This window comes from Notothenia rossii (genome assembly GCF_949606895.1).
Source record: "Notothenia rossii genome assembly, chromosome: 4".
In the NCBI taxonomy this organism is placed as follows: domain Eukaryota; kingdom Metazoa; phylum Chordata; class Actinopteri; order Perciformes; family Nototheniidae; genus Notothenia; species Notothenia rossii.
Genome location: NC_136902.1, coordinates 54,782,821 through 54,802,111, shown reverse-complemented (window position 1 = coordinate 54,802,111; position 19,291 = coordinate 54,782,821). Strand labels below are relative to the sequence as shown.

Below are 19,291 nucleotides of genomic sequence, written 5' to 3'. Positions count from 1 at the left end.
TTACATCTGACATTAACGATTAAACACGTGTGCATTCTTTATAAATGCAAACCGAGTCAAGCCGACTCCGGAGGTGGGGGTATGCACCTTAAAGTTGTTTGCAATCCGCCAAAAAACCAAGAGAAGAAGAAGAAGAAGGCGAAGAAGAAGGTGAAGAAGAAGGCGAAGAAGAAGAAGAAGAAGAAGAAGAAGAAGAAGAAGAAGAAGAAGAAGAAGAAGAAGAATCCGACTCGCAGGGTTATGGCTAGAAAGGATCCGTCTTGTGTAAAACTCTCGCGAGAGTTTGGCTGAATGTCACGTGGCTGAATGTTTACGTTTGGCAGGCAGCCTTTCAGTTGCGATCGTTAACATCAGTTGGCCACAGCAAATGATGGTGAGAAGCTAAACTATCTATTAATTATGTCAATGACAGGGAGTGTGATTGTTGAAATAAGTGTTAGCGGTCTTGTTGGTGTTCAAAGAAGAATGACAACACTGTAGATCACCAACACTATGGTTTATTTTTTATTCACAGGCAAGTCAACGGAGAGACAGCAAGCGCATTTCGTGGCATCTGCAGGCAGTGGCAAGTACTTCCGGCATCTGCCACAGAGGCCGCTACTCCGTGGTATCTGTGGCAAGTATAGGCCAGAGATGCCACAACTTGCCGTGGCATCTGGGCATGCTGAACGGGAGTTGCCACAAGATGCCAGAGATAAGAGAAGGTTTACGGTAGCTGCCACTCGCCTTCCGTGGCAAATGCTGATATTTAAACCCGTATTTATCGCGTAAAATGTTGCTGTTTTGGCATGACTTTATCGGACTGATCTGTACACAAGACTGATGATCTGTTACTGATGGTCCGATCTCTATTTTTCAAAAAGATTAAACATTATTCTATAGATTTTACTTGGAGAACGTGGCTTGTTAAAATAAATAAACGTGCTATTTTTATGTTAATACTAAAGATATATTATTAGTAAGTTGACATAAAGATCTAACATTGTTGACCAGAGGTGGGAAATGGGCTAACTTGTATACTCAAGTACTGTACTTGTGATTTAGAAATAGCCTACTTGTGCTTTAGTTGAGTATGTAAATGGTATTTTACTTAGTTCTTACCCCACTACAATTCAGAGGTAAATTGTGTAATTGTAGCCTACTCCCCTACATGTATTTAATACGCTAACTTTAGTTACTTACTACAGATTCTGATTAATGATGATAAATATAATCAAGTCTTAGATCAGACTTTATAGTTACTCCTGGAGTAAAATCACAAGATACCCTAGAGCAGGGGTTCCCAAACTTTTCCATGCCAAGGCCCCCCAAAAGTCATTAGCTTCTGGCCGGGGACCCCCTTTGCAAACCCACCAACAATGCTACAAAATATGTCACACATCAACTTTAAGAACGTTTTTGTTACTTTTATTCTCTATTCAATACTGTAATTATTACATTTGTTTAGCATGAGAATAATATTAACAATATGTTTTCAACACAGAATAAGATTTGTATGGCAGGGCATCTTTGTTCCACCACAATGTTTTTCTTATTATAGACACTATGTTGCAATACATTTTACCCTACAGAAAATATATTTACATATGCAAGAGTTTTTTTTTTTTGTCTTTCTTGCATTATGTCTTCAAAAGTTTTCAGTCAAAAAAGAAAAAAAATCTATTAAACTGACTTGGTTCTGTAAGTTCAACACTATATTCCCACTGAATAACAAACCTTTCAACAAACTGTTGATGATACAAAAACAGAAAAAAGAAACCAAACCTCTCTTTTTTGTGTGTGTGTGTGTGTGTGTGTGTGTGTGTGTGTGTGTGTGTGTGTGTGTGTGTGTTGGAAGTGACAGACAGTGATCACACTAGTGGGAGGGATGGGCTTGGTGGCTCCTACACAGTCTGTCAAGCCTGGGCTTAATGTCTGTCAGTGCCATACGCATGTCATTGTCCACATGTAGACATGCTCTATGTTTAGTTTTGAGTACCTTTAAAGTTGAAAAGCCAGACTCACACAAGTAAGTTGTTGCAAAAGGGAGAAGGCATTTCAGTGCCCTGTCAGCCAAGGTGGGATAGTCCTTTCTTACATTTAGCCAGTAGTTAGACAGGGGAAGAGCCTCAAAGTTTAGTTTTAAATCCCCTGAGTTTGTCATCTCAATCAGCTCCTCCTGTGACTTTATGTCCAAACTAGAACCGACACCGGGGGAAAAGGGGTTCCTAACCCAGTTTAAATGTGTGTTTTCAAGGTCAGGGAAATAGTCTTTAAAATATCCTTGGAGGTGCTCCAGGTGGGACTGGATCATTGGAGAGATGGAGCCCAAATCATCACATGACAGCAGCTCCTGGTGAAGTAGTGGGAACATCTCTGTGACTCCCTCCTGGAGCTTGTTTGACCAAAGCATAATCTTTTTGGAAAAAGCACGCACTTTGTCTTGCACCTGCAGTATGTACGTGTCACGTCCTTGCATGCTTTGGTTCAGTACATTTAGATGCAGAAAAATGTCTGACATGTATGCAAGTTTGCGGATCCAGGTTGCATCAGTGAACCGCTCTGCCAGCTGATGCTTTTCAGAAGAGAGGAACTCTCCAACCTCCCTCCGCAGCTCATAGACACGGTTCAAAACTGCGCCCCGTGACAGCCAGCGCACGTTTGAGTGAAGCAGCAGCCCCTCAAAACGGGCGCCCATCTCATTACAAAGCAGGGTAAACAGTCTGTGTTTCAAGGGGCGGGCTTTAATAAAATTCACCACTTGTACAACCTCCTGTAGTACCTGATTCAACTCGTTATCCATCCTTTTTGCGACAAGTGCCTCACGGTGGAGCATGCAGTGTGTGGCGACTACATGCGGGGCTTTCTGCTTAATGAGAGCGGTCACTCCACTGATCTTGCCGGTCATTGCCGCGGCTCCGTCCGAACACACCCCCACACAGCGGGCCCAGTTCAATCCGTTAGACTCGATGTAATCGTCCAAAACTTGAAAAATATCTTTTCCAGTGGTTCTTCTTTCAAGTGCTTTACAAAACAGTATTTCCTCGACAAATCTCTCCTGGGAAATAAATCGAATGTACACAAGCAGTTGGGCCTCATTCGATATGTCTGTGCTCTCATCTAGTTGAAGAGCGAAGTACTCGCTGGCTCTCACCTGCTCCAAAAGCTGAGCAGATACGTCCTGCGCCATGTCACCAATCCGTCGGCTGACGGTGTTGTCCGAGAGTGGGACAGCGTCAATTTTTTTAGCAGCATCCTCGCCAAGCAATTCTCGGACAATGTCTTTGGTAGCTGGTAAAAGCAAATCCTCTCCGATTGTGTGAGGTTTTTTTGCACGAGCAATGTGGTATGAAGCTAAAAATGATGCCTTGAGGGCCCGCTCGGGAACGGTAGCTTGCTATGTGAATGCAGCAGATTGCCTGGCCAAATGCTCCTCTTTACGTCTGAAGAAGTCTGCCGTTTTTTCGGCCTCTGCCGGATGTTTTTGCATCAAGTGACGCTGAAGTTTCGAAGGTTTTAAACACTCGTTTGAGAGGGTCTCCAGACAGAGCACACACTTCGGGCAATCATGGCCATTTTTCTGTATGGCTGTAAACAGCCATACTTAATGTACGCTGCCTCGTACCTTCTGATTTTAATTGGCCAGGAGTTCTTAGGTTTTTTTGCAGCAGTGTCCTCCACAGCAGGGCTGTTGGTCGGTTCCGTTGACCTGTTCTTTGTCAAAAACCTGTCCATTTTGAGCTAGCTAGCTTGCTCGCTTGAGGAGCAAAGCAGCTTGATAAATGGCGCAAACCGCCAGGTCTAAACATGACGTCATGGCGTCGTGAACGATGTTTTGACTGGTAGGCAATCAGAAAGATGACTATGGCAAATTATATGTTCCATTATTATAAATTATATTTTATAATGATTTTTTTTTAAAAATCAGATTTAAAATATTTATTAAAAAATAATTAGAATTTTTTTTTTTTGTCTTTCCTTTTTTTTTCTTATCTTCCCTACAATTTTCTGAGGCCCCCCTAGCGCCCCCTGGCGGCCCCCCAGGGGGCCGCGGCCCCCACTTTGAAAACCACTGCCCTAGAGTATACAAAGTCATTAAAACTAGCTGCACCTTTACCAGCTTTGATAACACTTTAATGATCAATCATTATAATGAAAACATGTAATATGTACTTTAAGTATATTTTTATGCTAATCATTTTGCGCTTTTACTTGAGTAACATTTTAATGCAGGACTTTTACTTGTAACAGAGTATTCCAACATTTAGGTTGGCTACTTCTACTTTTACTTCACACTAGAACCGCCAGGGGTCGCTGTATAGCCTACCTAAAACCACCAATGTGTCAAATGAACGAATGCATTGATTTTCAAGGTACAATGTTATTTTATTTATCATACTAGAACACAATGAGTGTTGCCAATACTCGCCGTGGCATGTGCCTTGGCATTTGTGGCATCTCCCACAGAGGCCACTACTCTGTGGCATCTGTGGCAAGTATATGCCACAACTGGCCGTGGCTAGTCTATATGCCACAACTTGCCGTGGCAGGTATATGCCACAACTTGCCGTGGCAAGTAAATGCCACAACTTGCCGTGGCATTTGCGCATGCTGAACGGGAGTTGCCACAAGATGCCAGAGTTAAGAGAAGGTTTACGGTAGCTGCCACTCGCCTTCCGTGGCAAATGCTGATATTTAAACCCGTATTTATCGCGTAAAATGTTGCTGTTTTGGCATGACTTTATCGGACTGATCTGTACACAAGACTGATGATCTGTTACTGATGGTCCGATCTCTATTTTTCAAAAAGATTAAACATTATTCTATAGATTTTACTTGGAGAACGTGGCTTGTTAAAATAAATAAACGTGCTATTTTTATGTTAATACTAAAGATATATTATTAGTAAGTTGACATAAAGATCTAACATTGTTGACCAGAGGTGGGAAATGGGCTAACTTGTATACTCAAGTACTGTACTTGTGATTTAGAAATAGCCTACTTGTGCTTTAGTTGAGTATGTAAATGGTATTTTACTTAGTTCTTACCCCACTACAATTCAGAGGTAAATTGTGTAATTGTAGCCTACTCCCCTACATGTATTTAATACGCTAACTTTAGTTACTTACTACAGATTCTGATTAATGATGATAAATATAATCAAGTCTTAGATCAGACTTTATAGTTACTCCTGGAGTAAAATCACAAGATACCCTAGAGTATACAAAGTCATTAAAACTAGCTGCACCTTTACCAGCTTTGATAACACTTTAATGATCAATCATTATAATGAAAACATGTAATATGTACTTTAAGTATATTTTTATGCTAATCCTTTTGCGCTTTTACTTGAGTAACATTTTAATGCAGGACTTTTACTTGTAACAGAGTATTCCAACATTTAGGTTGGCTACTTCTACTTTTACTTCACACTAGAACCGCCAGGGGTCGCTGTATAGCCTACCTAAAACCACCAATGTGTCAAATGAACGAATGCATTGATTTTCAAGGTACAATGTTATTTTATTTATCATACTAGAACACAATGAGTGTTGCCAATACTCGCCGTGGCATGTGCCTTGGCATTTGTGGCATCTCCCACAGAGGCCACTACTCTGTGGCATCTGTGGCAAGTATATGCCACAACTGGCCGTGGCTAGTCTATATGCCACAACTTGCCGTGGCAGGTATATGCCACAACTTGCCGTGGCAAGTAAATGCCACAACTTGCCGTGGCATTTGCGCATGCTGAACGGGAGTTGCCACAAGATGCCAGAGTTAAGAGAAGGTTTACGGTAGCTGCCAATCGCCTTCCGTGGCAAATGCTGATATTTAAACTCGTATTTATCGTGTAAAATGTCGCTGTTTAGGCATGACTTTATCGGACTGATCTGTACACAGGACTGATGTGCGATTTCTATTTTTCTATCTTTCTATTTTTGTAAAAGCGCAAAATTATTAGCATACAAATATACTTAAAGTACATAGGCCTATTACATGTTTTCATTATATTGATCATTAAAGTGTTATCAAAGCTGGTACAGGTGCAGCTAGTTTTAATGACTTTTTATACTGTAGGGTATCTTGTGAATTTACTTATATACTCAACTAAAGCACAAGTATGCTATTGGTCGCCTGGTCGCTTGGCCATTGTGCTGACCGTTACCTGCGCAATAAAACAGGCGTACATAAGGGATGGATGGTGGCAGTTTTAGAAGGGGGATGATTTTAACCATTTTTATTTCAGGGGGGATGCCATCCCCCCTCAACTCGAGTACTGAGTATTATCATAAAAATAGCACGTTTATTTATTATAACAAATCATGTTCTCCAAGTAAAATCTCATATCAGATATAATGTTTAATCTCTTTGAAAAAAAGAGATCGGACTCTCAGTCCTGTATACAGATTATCAGTCCTGTGTACAGATCAGTTCCATAAAGTCATGCCAAAACAGCGACATTTTAAACGATAAATACGGCTTTAAATATCAGCATTTGCCACGGAAGGCGAGTGGCAGCTACCGAACCTTTTCTTAACTCTGGCATCTTGTGGCAACTCCCGTTCAGCATGCGCAAATGCCACGGCAAGTTGTGGCATATACTTGCCACGGCAAGTTGTGGCATCTCTGGCATATACTTGCCACAGATACCACGGAGTAGCGGCCTCTGTGGCAGATGCCGGAAGTACTTGCCACTGCCTGCAGATGCCACAAAATGAGCCAGGCCCTACTGAGTCAACGTTGTCGCAGTAAAAGTCCCAAGATAGCTCCTGGTGCAATAAAATGTTCCCTTGCAGTGTTTTACTATTAAGTCTGATGTTTCTCTATTAACATTGCTGCTGCATTAATGTGTATGTTTCATACTTTATATATCTTAGAATATTCATACACACTGTTCATACTGCTCACAGGCTGCTGTTTATATCTAGTGTATTCATACCCCTCACTGTTTATTCATCATTCACTTCATTCTATCTTCTATTCTGTAGATTGTGTACATTACTTTTCACTTTACTGCTTGTTGCACTGCTGGTTAGAAGCTAAACTGCATTTCGTTGTCTCAGTACCTATAATCTGTGCAATAACAATAGAGTTGAATCTAATCTTGAGCAGGAACAAATGTATTTTTTACTTAGTACATATCTGACATTAACGATTAAACACATGTGTGCATTCATAGCCGTGGGAACATGTTTCAAATGGGGGGTGCTTAGTGCTGCGTACCGGTACGCCGAACCGGTACTGGACTTGTAAAAAGTTTCGGTTCAAGTCCGGTTAAAACCGGAACGTCGGGAACCGGTACTTACGTATATTCTCCTTTTTGTTCTAAACCATCTAAAACCTTCCATAGATCGAGAAATTTGCGCTGAGAAAAGACGAAAAACATTGTTTTGGCTTCTGATATGGCGGCCATTACTGAGCTCACGAAGTCTCGCAAAATATCGCAACTGCGAGATCTGTGTGACGTCAAGGGAAGCTGGACACTGACAGCGTGTGATGCTGGTTGCCATATAGAGAGGCGAAGTCCCTCCCTTTCCAGGGGAGCTCATGGGACCCCGGAAGCGGAAAATTATACATTGAATTCAATGGAGAGAGAAAACGTATCTTTTGATCCCGTTTGAATTGTGCCACGAACTACACATATGATGTTTGTCAATTTAAAAGAACATTTTGCAAGTCAAAAAAATAAAAATGTGTCTTAAAACTGTGAAGTAACACATTTTTTTGTGTTAATCCGCTCAGTGAACTACATGTCTCTGGTCCCGCACAATACGCGTCACCAACACAAAGATGGCCGTCACGTTGGCACATTTCACCTCATTCTTTCAGAATGAGAATAAAAGTATAAAACGAGGTGAAAATCACTACAAGTCTGGGCATGTTGAGAGCTGTACATACACGAAAGGGGAGTTAGTCGGTTCTGTAAGAGCCAGCATGCGGGACCGGCTTTACAAGGTTTCGGTGAGTAACATGAGTGCAATGTTTAACGTTAATGTCAGTCAATAAGGAGGAGAATGAAAAAGAAGATGATAAACCACAGACCCGGCATATAATGACTGCAGTGTGCAGGGCTGTGTTAATTTATGTTACTGTTATCAATAGCATTAGTTGACTGAGAAAACCGTCAAGAAAAAACGTTTAGCGATGTTACGAGTCGACTAGTATAATATGCCCACGGCTGTGATTGACAACCTGGACAGCCAGTCAGAAGCTAGAATGCCAACCTAGAGAGCCAATCAGAACCTAGAACGGGTGTGTATACGGGTGTGTATGCTATGGATAACATTAGTGTTCACAAGAACAAGGTACACTCCCGTGTTTTGTTTTAGTTGCTCTTCAGATTGAAGCGGCCAGTTTTATATCGACTATATGTGTGATCTCCTTTTTACATCTCGTTGTGTCATTTGAGTTTATTTGCTGTGTGTAGATTCAAGGATTTTGGTTATCTTGTCAATTTGTTTGGTTATCTAGGCACAGCTGTGTGTGACTCCCTCTGGTACACTGGTATGTGTTTTCCTCATGTAGAGAGCATTGATTAATTCATAAACTACACACTGAGTCTAGATCCTGACCAAATCCTTTTTTTTTGATCAAATGTTTTTCAAAAATGTAATACACATTTAAAAAAATACAATGTACAATCACAACCAATACAACACAAATTACAAAAAATACAGAAAAAACAAACAATAACAACAATCAGACAAGAGGACAAAACTATGGAAAAATAAACCCTCCCACCCCCAGATCCAGACCATCCTTGTATTGCTCATTCAATCTATTATAGCATGTTAACAAATATGGTACTAACTTTATTTGTACAGATCTACATGGGAGAGGATGGCGCGATGCAGAGCGCTGTCTGTGGTTGTGCACGGGGGGTGTACAAATGCAGCCACGCTGCAGCATTGGCAATATTTGCCATGTGGCAGATCAGCTCCACAGAAGTTGAGTGCCAGTGGAGGAAGCCTGGCACTTCAAAAGTAGTCCAGCCGGTGTCTCAACTCTACCAACAGCAAGAGGAGACATACAACCCACTGGCCAGAGACATCGCCACTAAGGAAGTAGACTGGTTCAGGTCTGCACTGAGGGGCGCAGCGTGGCATGGCATGGCTTTTTTCACCTGAGCCAGAGCTGCAGCCTCAACATCAGGCCATTTTCAACGTGCCGGAGCTGGTGAAGGAGCATGGGGGTCGGGGGCTTGAGGCAATTCTTGCCTCAATGCGACTGAGCAGAGACCAGCAAGCTGCCATCCAGACAGCCACCGTAGGACAGCGGACAAATCCTCAGGTTGACAGCCAGCAATTTTGGTGCTGTGCTGAGGTCGGGACTTTTCATCCACTCTCATGAAGAGGGTGCTTGGGGGGTACAATTTAGACGGAGTCATGGCTGTCAACTGGGGAGTTGTAAACGAGGTGTGTTTGGCCAGTGTGTTTGGCCTTTTAAGTGTGACACATATGTAGTGATAAATGCTTCACTTGACCACTGTTCCTATATAAAAAAAGTTTTCTGCATCGTCAGTCATTTTTTCCAAATAATTACCAATATTTCACAAATTCTTCATGTCAACTTAAGAGCACAGCTGTATGTTGAGTGTCAGCTTTGCTTGGTTCATCTTACTGGGGGCAGCTACATGGATGTTGGTGCAGTCCACAATCATTTTGCAGTTGAAGGCAGAATGAATTTATTATTGACTCAGAATGAAGCACAACTTCATGTCATACAATACATTGACTTTATTTGTAATTGTGTAAAAAAATAAAGCATTGATTAGCAAGCAGGACCTGCAGGAACAGAGAACGGTGATGGATGGAGCTGGGAAGAGAGAAGAATAAAGAAAACAGATCAACTTTATTATCGGATATTAAAAATTCAATTTCAAAACAAGTTGCCGCTCCTACAGTTTTCTAGTATGTAAAGATGATTTCACATGACCTATGCAAAATATCACACTCAATACATGTTTGTCTCTGGGGCGTGCATTGTGCCTTTGATGTATATAAATAATATACCATAACCAAATACTATTACGTACAGTGGAAATCAGGTTGCCAGAGCAGGTCAGTGTGCATGTTCCTCGGGGTCTCAGCAGTTACAGGTGAGGTAAAGAAAATAAAAGAGAAAAAGGTCAGTAACAACACTTTAAAGTAACAACACTGAATAATTATCTCTTTTAATAATTTTCTCTCAGTAATCACTCAACTACTGTCTTTCCAACAAACAGATTGACTCACCCTCACTGTCATCACAATGACACATGTCCAGAAGAATGTCATGCAAAGCTCCCTGCCTGCCTGCCTTCCTTCGACTCTCCCTGAACTGCTTCCTTAGCACCCGGTGGAGGGCGCAGTAGGCTACTCTTCAAATGTTTCACGAAATACTTAGCATGATGACTACTCTTACTGTTTAACATGTTGGTGTACTTCATGTAATAAAATAATAACTTCATGGTTAAGGCTACTAAAAATGAAAAGGCTAAGTAATGTAATGCTAACTAACGTGCTCGCTACTCGTCGCTACTAGCTAGGTAGCTAACTTGACTATGTTCCATGCACAACATGTATATTACCTATGATATTACCAGATATGTCTGATCCAGCGACTCCTGGTCCTTTCATCAGACGGGAAGCGATAGAACGAGCAAGTGGTATGATCACTTTTGTGATTACAACATGGTACAAAGCACACAGGCATCTTGTAAAAGTGAATTTATTGGAGCAATCTCTATTTATTGAAGGGAATAAATCAGTTATGAAATCTTCTTCTTCGCTTTAATTACGAGTCTCAACCACTTGGAGCATTATCGTCTGTGACATCACATACGCGACCCAGAATGGGATTTGGGATTTGTAGTCTTTGTAGTCGCGTATTTTTCATACTCTTATATTTCAACAGTTTTACGACAACATGTGACTTTTTTGACATGGAAATGATTGTTTAAGATTGACAAACATCATATGTGTAGTTCGTGGCACAATTCAAACGGGATCAAAAGATACGTTTTCTCTCTCCATTAAATTCAATGTATAATTTTTCGCTTCCGGGGTCCCATGGTCCGGAAGTAGATGGGCGTGACTTCATCTACTTCTGTGGAGCTGATCTGCCACATGGCAAATATTGCCAATGCTGCAGCGTGGCTGCATTTGTACATCCCCCGTGCACAACCACAGACAGCGCTCTGCATCGCGCCATCCTCTCCCATGTAGATCTGTACAAATAAAGTAAGTACCATGTTTGTTAACATGCTATAATAGATTGAATGAGCAATACAAGGATGGTCCAGATCTGGGGGTGGGAGGGTTTATTTTTCCATTGTTTTGTCCTCTTGTCTGATTGTTGTTATTGTTTGTTTTTTCTGAAGTTTTTGTAATTTGTGTTGTATTGGTTGTGATTGTACATTGTATTTTTTTAAATGTGTATTACATTTTTGGAAAACATTTGATCAACAAAAAAGGATTTGGTCAGGATCTAGACTCAGTGTGTAGTTTATGAATTAATCAATGCTCTCTACATTAGGAAAACACATACCAGTGTACCAGAGGGAGTCACACACAGCTGTGCCTAGATAACCAAACAAATTGACAAGATAACCAAAATCCTTGAATCTACACACAGCAAATAAACTCAAATGACACAACGAGATGTAAAAAGGAGATCACACATATAGTCGATATAAAACTGGCCGCTTCAATCTGAAGAGCAACTAAAACAAAACACGGGAGTATACCTTGTTCTTGTGAACACTAATGTTATCCACAGCATACACACCCGTATACAGTACACCCGTTCTAGCTTCTGACTGGCTGTCCAGGTTGTCAATCACAGCCGTGGTTCATATTATGCTAGTCGACTCGTAACATCGCTAAACTTTTTTTCTTGACGGTTTTCTCAGTCAACTAATGCTATTGATAACAGTAACATAAATTAACACAGCCCTGCACACTGCAGTCATTATATGCCGGGTCTGTGGTTCATCATCTTCTTTTTCATTCTCCTCCTTATTGACTGACATTAACGTTAAACATTGCACTCATGTTACTCACCAAAACCTTGTAAAGCCGGTCCCGCATGCTGGCTCTTACAGAACCGACTAACTCCCCTTTCGTGTATGTACAGCTCTCAACGGGCCCAGACTTGTAGTGATTTTCACCTCGTTTTATACTTTTATTCTCATTCTGAAAGAATGAGGTGAAATGTTCCAACGTGACGGTCATCTTTGTGTTGGTGACGCGTATTGTGCGGGACCAGAGACATGTAGTTCACTGAGCGGCTTAACATAACAAAATGTGTTACTTCACAGTTTTACGACACATTTTAATTTTTTTGACTTGCAAAATGTTCTTTTAAATTGACAAACATCATATGTGTCATTCGTGGCACAATTCAAACGGGATCAAAAGATACGTTTTCTCTCTCCATTGAATTCAATGTATAATTTTCCGCTTCCGGGGTCCCATGGAGGCTCCCGGAAGGGGAGGGACTTCGCCTCTCTATTTGGTAGTGTAGCTAAGCTAACACCTTTGTATGTATGGTGATATAGTGTCTGCCGAAAGAGCAACACTTCACCCAGACAATGTCAATATGTTGTTGTTCTTGAACAAGAACACATAGACTTGTACTCTTGCATATTGAGTCTTGTATGTACATCACTATGTATGTAGTTGTGTTGTGTAGTTAGTAAGTAACACATGTAGAGTTCTAGAAAAGACATGGTGTAGACACAAGTTGGAAGGGGGCACAATAAACCTGACGAGTTTGAATTTGAGTTGATTATGAGTTTATTTTCAATTGATAATTAGCTCACAGTAAGTTCACTTTAGTTACTCACACCACTTGACACAAGTCCGGACTTATAAGTCCGGACTTGAACCTGAACCTCTGGACTTGAGTCCGGACCTGAACCTGAATGTGAGTCCAGGTACACAGCACTAGGGGTGCTGTGGGGATGACACCAGGGCTGGTTCTGACCAATGTGCTGCTAGGCAAGATTTTAGCTGGCAATGAAAAACCTCTACAAAAGACCAATACACTGCAAAAAGAGAAATATATTGACATGGTGGACAGCTTATATAACAAGGCTTCACATGTATTATATATTATAACATGTTTTAATTGGGGGGGTGGACTTCACATCCTCTAGAGGGGGGTCCGGGGGTACCCCCCCGGGAAGATTTTTTTAACATTTTAAAGTAAAATGCTTCAATTTGGTGCACTTTGAGCGCCCAATTAGAGACTGATCTAGGGGGTACAACTCTAAACACCCATATGAAAAAGATCGGTTTGCATTTTATTAATCAAATAAGTAGGTATGTGAACATTTCCAATAACCTACCATAGCCAATAACAAATACATGTAACTTATTTTATTTGTGTTGTTCATTCATATCTTATTTTACCAGTTAACATTTATTTATTTATGTATATTTTAAAATCTCTCCAGTTTTAAACGATATTTTTGGTTTACTGTCCTATAGTATACATTGGAATGATTTCAAACCTGTTTTTATTTATCCTAATAATTATAAAGGTGTGCCTTGGAAATATTTGTTTACATAAATTGTGATCAAAACGTTTGAGACCCACTGAGATAACTTCGACTAAAGTGGACTATCTAAGCCCTCAGAGTCCTTTACCTCACTGAGCCTCTCAGTCTGACAGGAGAGGACTCTCCCTCCACATTATTGTAGAAACAGCTTCTTATATCCGTTAGCGCAGCAGAAGCTAACAACAATCCCCGCCGGTACCGCGGTATCCCTCTCTCTATCTCTCTCACTTTGGCTGTGAGCTGCGGGCGCCTGCTAAGCCAACATCCCCCACTTTCATCACTTACAGCGCCCATCGTACAGGGCAAATGGAAAATGTAACCGGGGTGAAAAGGGTGTTATCTTTACTTAATTATGAATGTTGTTACATCAAGGCTGAAAATTCGTTTTTTTAAATTATATCTTGTGGAAGTGCAGATCCCCTGTCCTCCACCAGGGGGTGCTGCAGCACCCTCAGCACCCCTACTTCCCACGGCCCTGTGTGCATTCTTTATAAATGCAAACTTAGTCAAGCCGACTCCGGAGGTGGCGGTATGCACCTTAAAGTTGTTTGCAATCTGCCAAAAAACTGAGAGAAGAAGAAGAAGAAGGCGAAGCAGCAGCAGAAGAAGAATAAGCCGACTCGGAGCTGTCCGACTTCAGGCGAGCTTTTTGAGACCTCCCCCGGCTGCGATCGGCTATTCTCGTCTACTTTCGAGGTGAGCCGCAACGCGTCTCAAACAAGCCTAGTAGGCTTGTTTGAGACAAGCGAGACCTGCACAGACCTGCGCAATTTCGATCAACGTCTTGCTAGTGCGTTGCATGATGGTTAGTCATTTTTTCCGACTTGCTCTGGAGGCTCGCCTACATGAGACGTTGAAATCTCACGGGACAAAGACGCCAGGAGCCTCGAGAGCGTGGCGCAGCGAGGCGGCGCAGTTCCTCTCCACGGGCTGCGGAAGCGAAATGCTTGATGGGAAACGACTCGCTGGTATCTCGAGCTGAGCGCTCATTGGTGGTTTTTACCACGTGCTGGTGATGAAACTCTCCAATTGGCTCGGCAAAAGTTTGTTGTTGTTTTGTGTCAGTTTTACGTCGCCCCCTCCATTAACATTTTTCATAATGGTTCCACAATGTTTATCATCATGAAATTAATATCTATATATGTTATACTATACTTGCACTGCTTACCGTTTTCATACTTATATCTTAGCATATTCATACACACTATTCATACTGCTCACAGGCTGCTGTGTATATCTAGTGTATTCATACACACTGTTCATACTGCTCACAGGCTTCTTCTTCTTCTTCTTCTTCTCTCGGTTTTTTGGCGGATTGCAAACAACTTTAAGGTGCATACCGCCACCTCCGGAGTCGGCTTGACTCGGTTTGCATTTATAAAGAATGCACAAATGTATTTAATCGTTAATGTCAGATATGTACTAAGTAAATACATTTGTTCCTGCTCAAGATTAGATTCAACTTTATTGTTATTGCACATATTACAGGTACTGGGACAACAAAATGCAGTGTAGCTTCTAACCAGTGTGAGTGCACAAAGCAGTAAAGGGAAAAGTAATGTACGCAATCTACAGAATAAAAGATAGAATGAAGTGAATGATGAATAAACAGTGAGGGGTATGAATACACTAGATACACACAGCAGCCTGTGAGCAGTATGAACAGTGTGTATGAATATGCTAAGATATATAAAGTATGAAAACGGTAAGCCGTCCAAGTATAGTATAAAATATATAGATATTAATTTCATGATGATAAACATTGTGGAACAATGAAGAAAAATGTGAATGGAAGTGCGGTAAAACTGACACAAAACAACAACAAACTTTTGCCGAGCCAATTGGAGAGTTTCATCACCAGCACGTGGTAAAAACCACCAATGAGTGCTCAGCTCGAGATACCAGCGAGTCGTTTCCCATCAAGCATTTCGCTTCCGCAGCACGTGGAGAGGAACTGCGCCACCTCGCCGCGCCTCGCTCTCAAGGCCGCGGGCGTCTTTGTCCCGCGAGATTTCAACGTCTCATGTAGGCTAGCCTCCAGAGCAAGTCGGACAAAATGACTAACCATCATGCAACTCACTAGCAAGACGTTGATCGAAATTGCGCAGGTCTGCGCAGGTCTCGCTTGTCTCAAACAAGCCTAGTGACTAGGCTTGTTTGAGACTAGCTGCGGCTCGCCTCGAAAGTAGACGAGAATAGCCGATCGCAGCCGGGGGATGTCTCAAAAAGCTCACCTGAAGTCGGACCAGGCGCGCCGGATTCACTTTAGAAGTGGGGGGGCCAAAAAAAGTGCGTGTGTGTATGGCCCAATCCCAAACCACGCCTTACACCCTACCCCTACACACTCCCCCTCCGTGACGGAGTGAACTCCGTGGAGTGACACATGAGGCTCCCTCCTGTCAGATGGAGGGAGTAAATACAGCAGCAAGCTTGGGGACAAATTCCCCTCTCTCCGGCAGAAACAGCAAAAATACCGTAATATGTAGGCCTAACAACGGTTTCAAATCAGCATCTCTTTGACAACAAATGTAAATGAATAACTCAAATAAAACTCCAAACATCTTTAATTGTGTTACTTTTTTGTAAAGCTCTTTTAGTTTTAAACCTGATGTTTATAAGCTTCTTAGTTTTTGCAACAGTCTGTAAATAAACACAACTTTATAATAAAATGCACACATTTACCTTTTTCCAGACTAAACACAGGTATGATCCTAAGTTAAAAACATATGAGGTTATCATGAGCTCGTTAACATCGCAATTTATCGCTATCGTTTAGTGGTTTTGCAAAGAATTAACCACTCTCTGTTTTTGTACCTTTCTGCGTTGAAGTACCTTCTCTTTTGCCCAAATAATCTACTAGCGGTCTCCTTTTTTCCGATAGTTAGCTGTACAGCTTTACCAGACTCAATGTCCCGACAACAAACCTCCATGCAGTCGGAACCAGCCTGTTTCGGTTCAACAACGGCGGCGGTTTTGACAGTTTCTGCGGCCGCAGAGCTGCTGCTTTTGGGTTCATCTGGCTTCGCTGTTTGAAGAAGGTCCACGCTCCGGAGATGTGGATGTCAGGGATGTGACCTTCCAGTTGTTAAATTTAAGTTTAGATTGACTGTATTTATTTTTCTTCTGCGTCGGTTTTTCTGACATGTTTGCAAGTGTAGGCTATTCTTTCTATCTAGGTTAACGGCTGACTCACATAACAATGTAACACATAAAGTAAACAACGTAACAAATAAACAAATCTAAGCTTTTTTATTGGTTGTAATTTACATGGATACATTTGAATGGTGTGACAATGTCCTATTTGATTCGGTTAAAATGTACATGTTCTTTCTGTTAGGTCTGCCTGCTTTATTTTACCTAATGCAAAGTGACCTGCTCCATCGAAATCAGTCGCATTGACCCGAAACACATTTTGATTCCTAGCTTTCTAATGATATCAGGATTGTTTTTGTAGTCTACTCCAAATATTAAGCAAAATATGTCATATTATATAATGACTATTACAGAGTCATCATTTTGAGAAAAAGGTCTTTAAAGTTTTCTCTTCTCTGGAATCCATCGATCTGATTGATTATTAGCGGAGCAAATGATCAAAATACTACGGAGGGAAGATATTTTCGTTTGGATTACTGCACGGGAAGCACCGGCTGTTGTTCCTGTTGTGACGTTAAGTTACTCCGTTGTCCGCTTGTTATGCTGTTACAAGCTTCAAACGTATTTATCATCTGAATTTGCCGAAACAAGTTTAATATTCTGAAAGCCAAGACTTTGTTTATTTGAAATCAGATGAAAACAAACTGTAAAGGACCCTGCCGTGTTATGAATGATTACTATATGCCTTACATTCATAATTTCAGCGGGAGGGAGGGGGAGCGGCGCTGTGGAAGATCAGAGTGGCCAGTGAGAGGCGAGCTGTGGTCTTCCCTTTACAAGCTTAAAAAATGCGTGTAGCTACTGAGATTGAATATGTATATAACAATAAAAAACATCAAAATATACACAGCTAGATCAGATCGCGTTTTAGATGCGACTTTAGAGTCGAGGGGAATTATTGAAACGGGATTTGTATAGTGTTCCGCGCCGCGTGTACGTGTGTGTTTGTGTATTTTTGCATTTGTGTGTATTGTGTGTGGGGAAAACACTGACGAGAAACACCGGCTGTTGTTATGCCTGCAGTGACCTTAAATTACTCCGTTCTCCGCTTGTAATTATGCCGTTACAAGCTTCAAAGTTGTAGGCCTATTTATCATCTGAATTTGCCGAAACAAGTTTAATATTCTGAAAGCCAAGAAGTTGCTTATTTGAAATCAGATACAAACAAACTGTAACGGACCCTGCCGTGTTATCTATGATTACTATAGACAAGTTTACGCGCCAAAACACGGGTAGCGCCATGACACTACACAAATGCACTTCATTTCCGCCGGAAGTCTTTTGCACAGCGTCTGTCGGTGTAAACCGATGTAAACAGTCAGACGGGCACTGGTGTAAACACAGCGATTTCGATGCTAACAGTGATGCTAGCTTGGGAACACGATTCTACTTCTTTGACTGGAGATGGCGTTACTCTCCCCCACCCGAATTCAGTGCAAAACTGGGAGGATAACATGACGACGTGGCCCAGCATAAAACCAAAATAAACTGCCTTATTTAGGTCATGCCCACAGGAGCCAACAGTTGTCTGTTGTTTACATAATGCACAATTTACATGATCTCTTTATGCTGTGCAATATATCATATGTGCCTGTACTGTTTGAATGAAAATAAAGTTTGATGTAATTTAATTTCATTATTGCACTGTTATTGCATTATTGCATTTCATATGTTCCTTAGAGTGCTACAATTTATTTTAACACAGTTCATCATTCATATTAAGCTCATACTGTACATAAATAACACTGAATTAATTAATTGTTGAGAGGAAACTAAAGAAATGGCTTCAACAAGAAAGATCACATGTTTAATCCTAACAGGTATTACAAATTAAAATATAAAAGCAGCCCACACAATTACATCACAATGAAAATATTCATATATAATATTAAAAAATACAATGCATGCAGTATTTGTTGTGTTTATCTGTATTTAATGAACAACATGGCTGGGTGCTGGGTGCTGGTTTGTGGTCGTAGCACTCTCTATCTAACCACTCGTTCAGGTGCTTTCTCGAGTGATTGCAACCAACTACCGCACACGTAGTTCCGGAACCACTTTTCTTCATGTTGTAATTGTTATATCCTCTTTGTCTCTGCGATATCAGTGCTTTGTCGGCACAACGGAGCTAGCTAGCAAAACAAACCCAGTCCGCCAAAACGGAAGTGCATTGCATCGAAGGGAGGAGTTCAGGATGTAGAGCGGAAACGGCTCAATAACTTGTGTATACACCTTACATTAATAATTTCAGCGGGAGGGAGGGGGAGCGGCGCTGAGGAACAGCAGAGTGATGAGTGAGAGCTGTCATCTTCCCTTTACAAGCTTCAAACATGCCTGTAGCTAGTGAGATTGAATATAACTATCAAAAATAACAAAATATACACAGCTAGATCAGATCGCGTTTTATATGCGACTTTAGGGGAATTATTGAAAAGGGATTTGTACAGTTTTCCACGGCATCTGCTGCTGCGAAAATGTGGGGCAGGGCTGAAAAATGGGGGGGCCAATGGCCCCCTGGCCCCCCCGCTTCCGGCGCCCTTGAGTCGGACAGCTCGGAGTCGGCTTCTTCTTCTTCTTCTTCTTCTTCTTCTTCTTCTTCTTCTTCTTCTTCTT

General features: G+C 41.4%; 1 long non-coding RNA gene across 1 annotated transcript; it reads left to right on the top strand.

Annotated features, from left to right (window-relative positions):
* Positions 1–236: 236 nt before the first annotated feature.
* On the top strand, positions 237–10,487 carry LOC307037144. The gene is made up of 3 exons (XR_013807609.1): positions 237–373; positions 515–711; positions 8,805–10,487. It is a non-coding gene; the product is annotated as an uncharacterized lncRNA (long non-coding RNA).
* Positions 10,488–19,291: the final 8,804 nt, after the last annotated feature.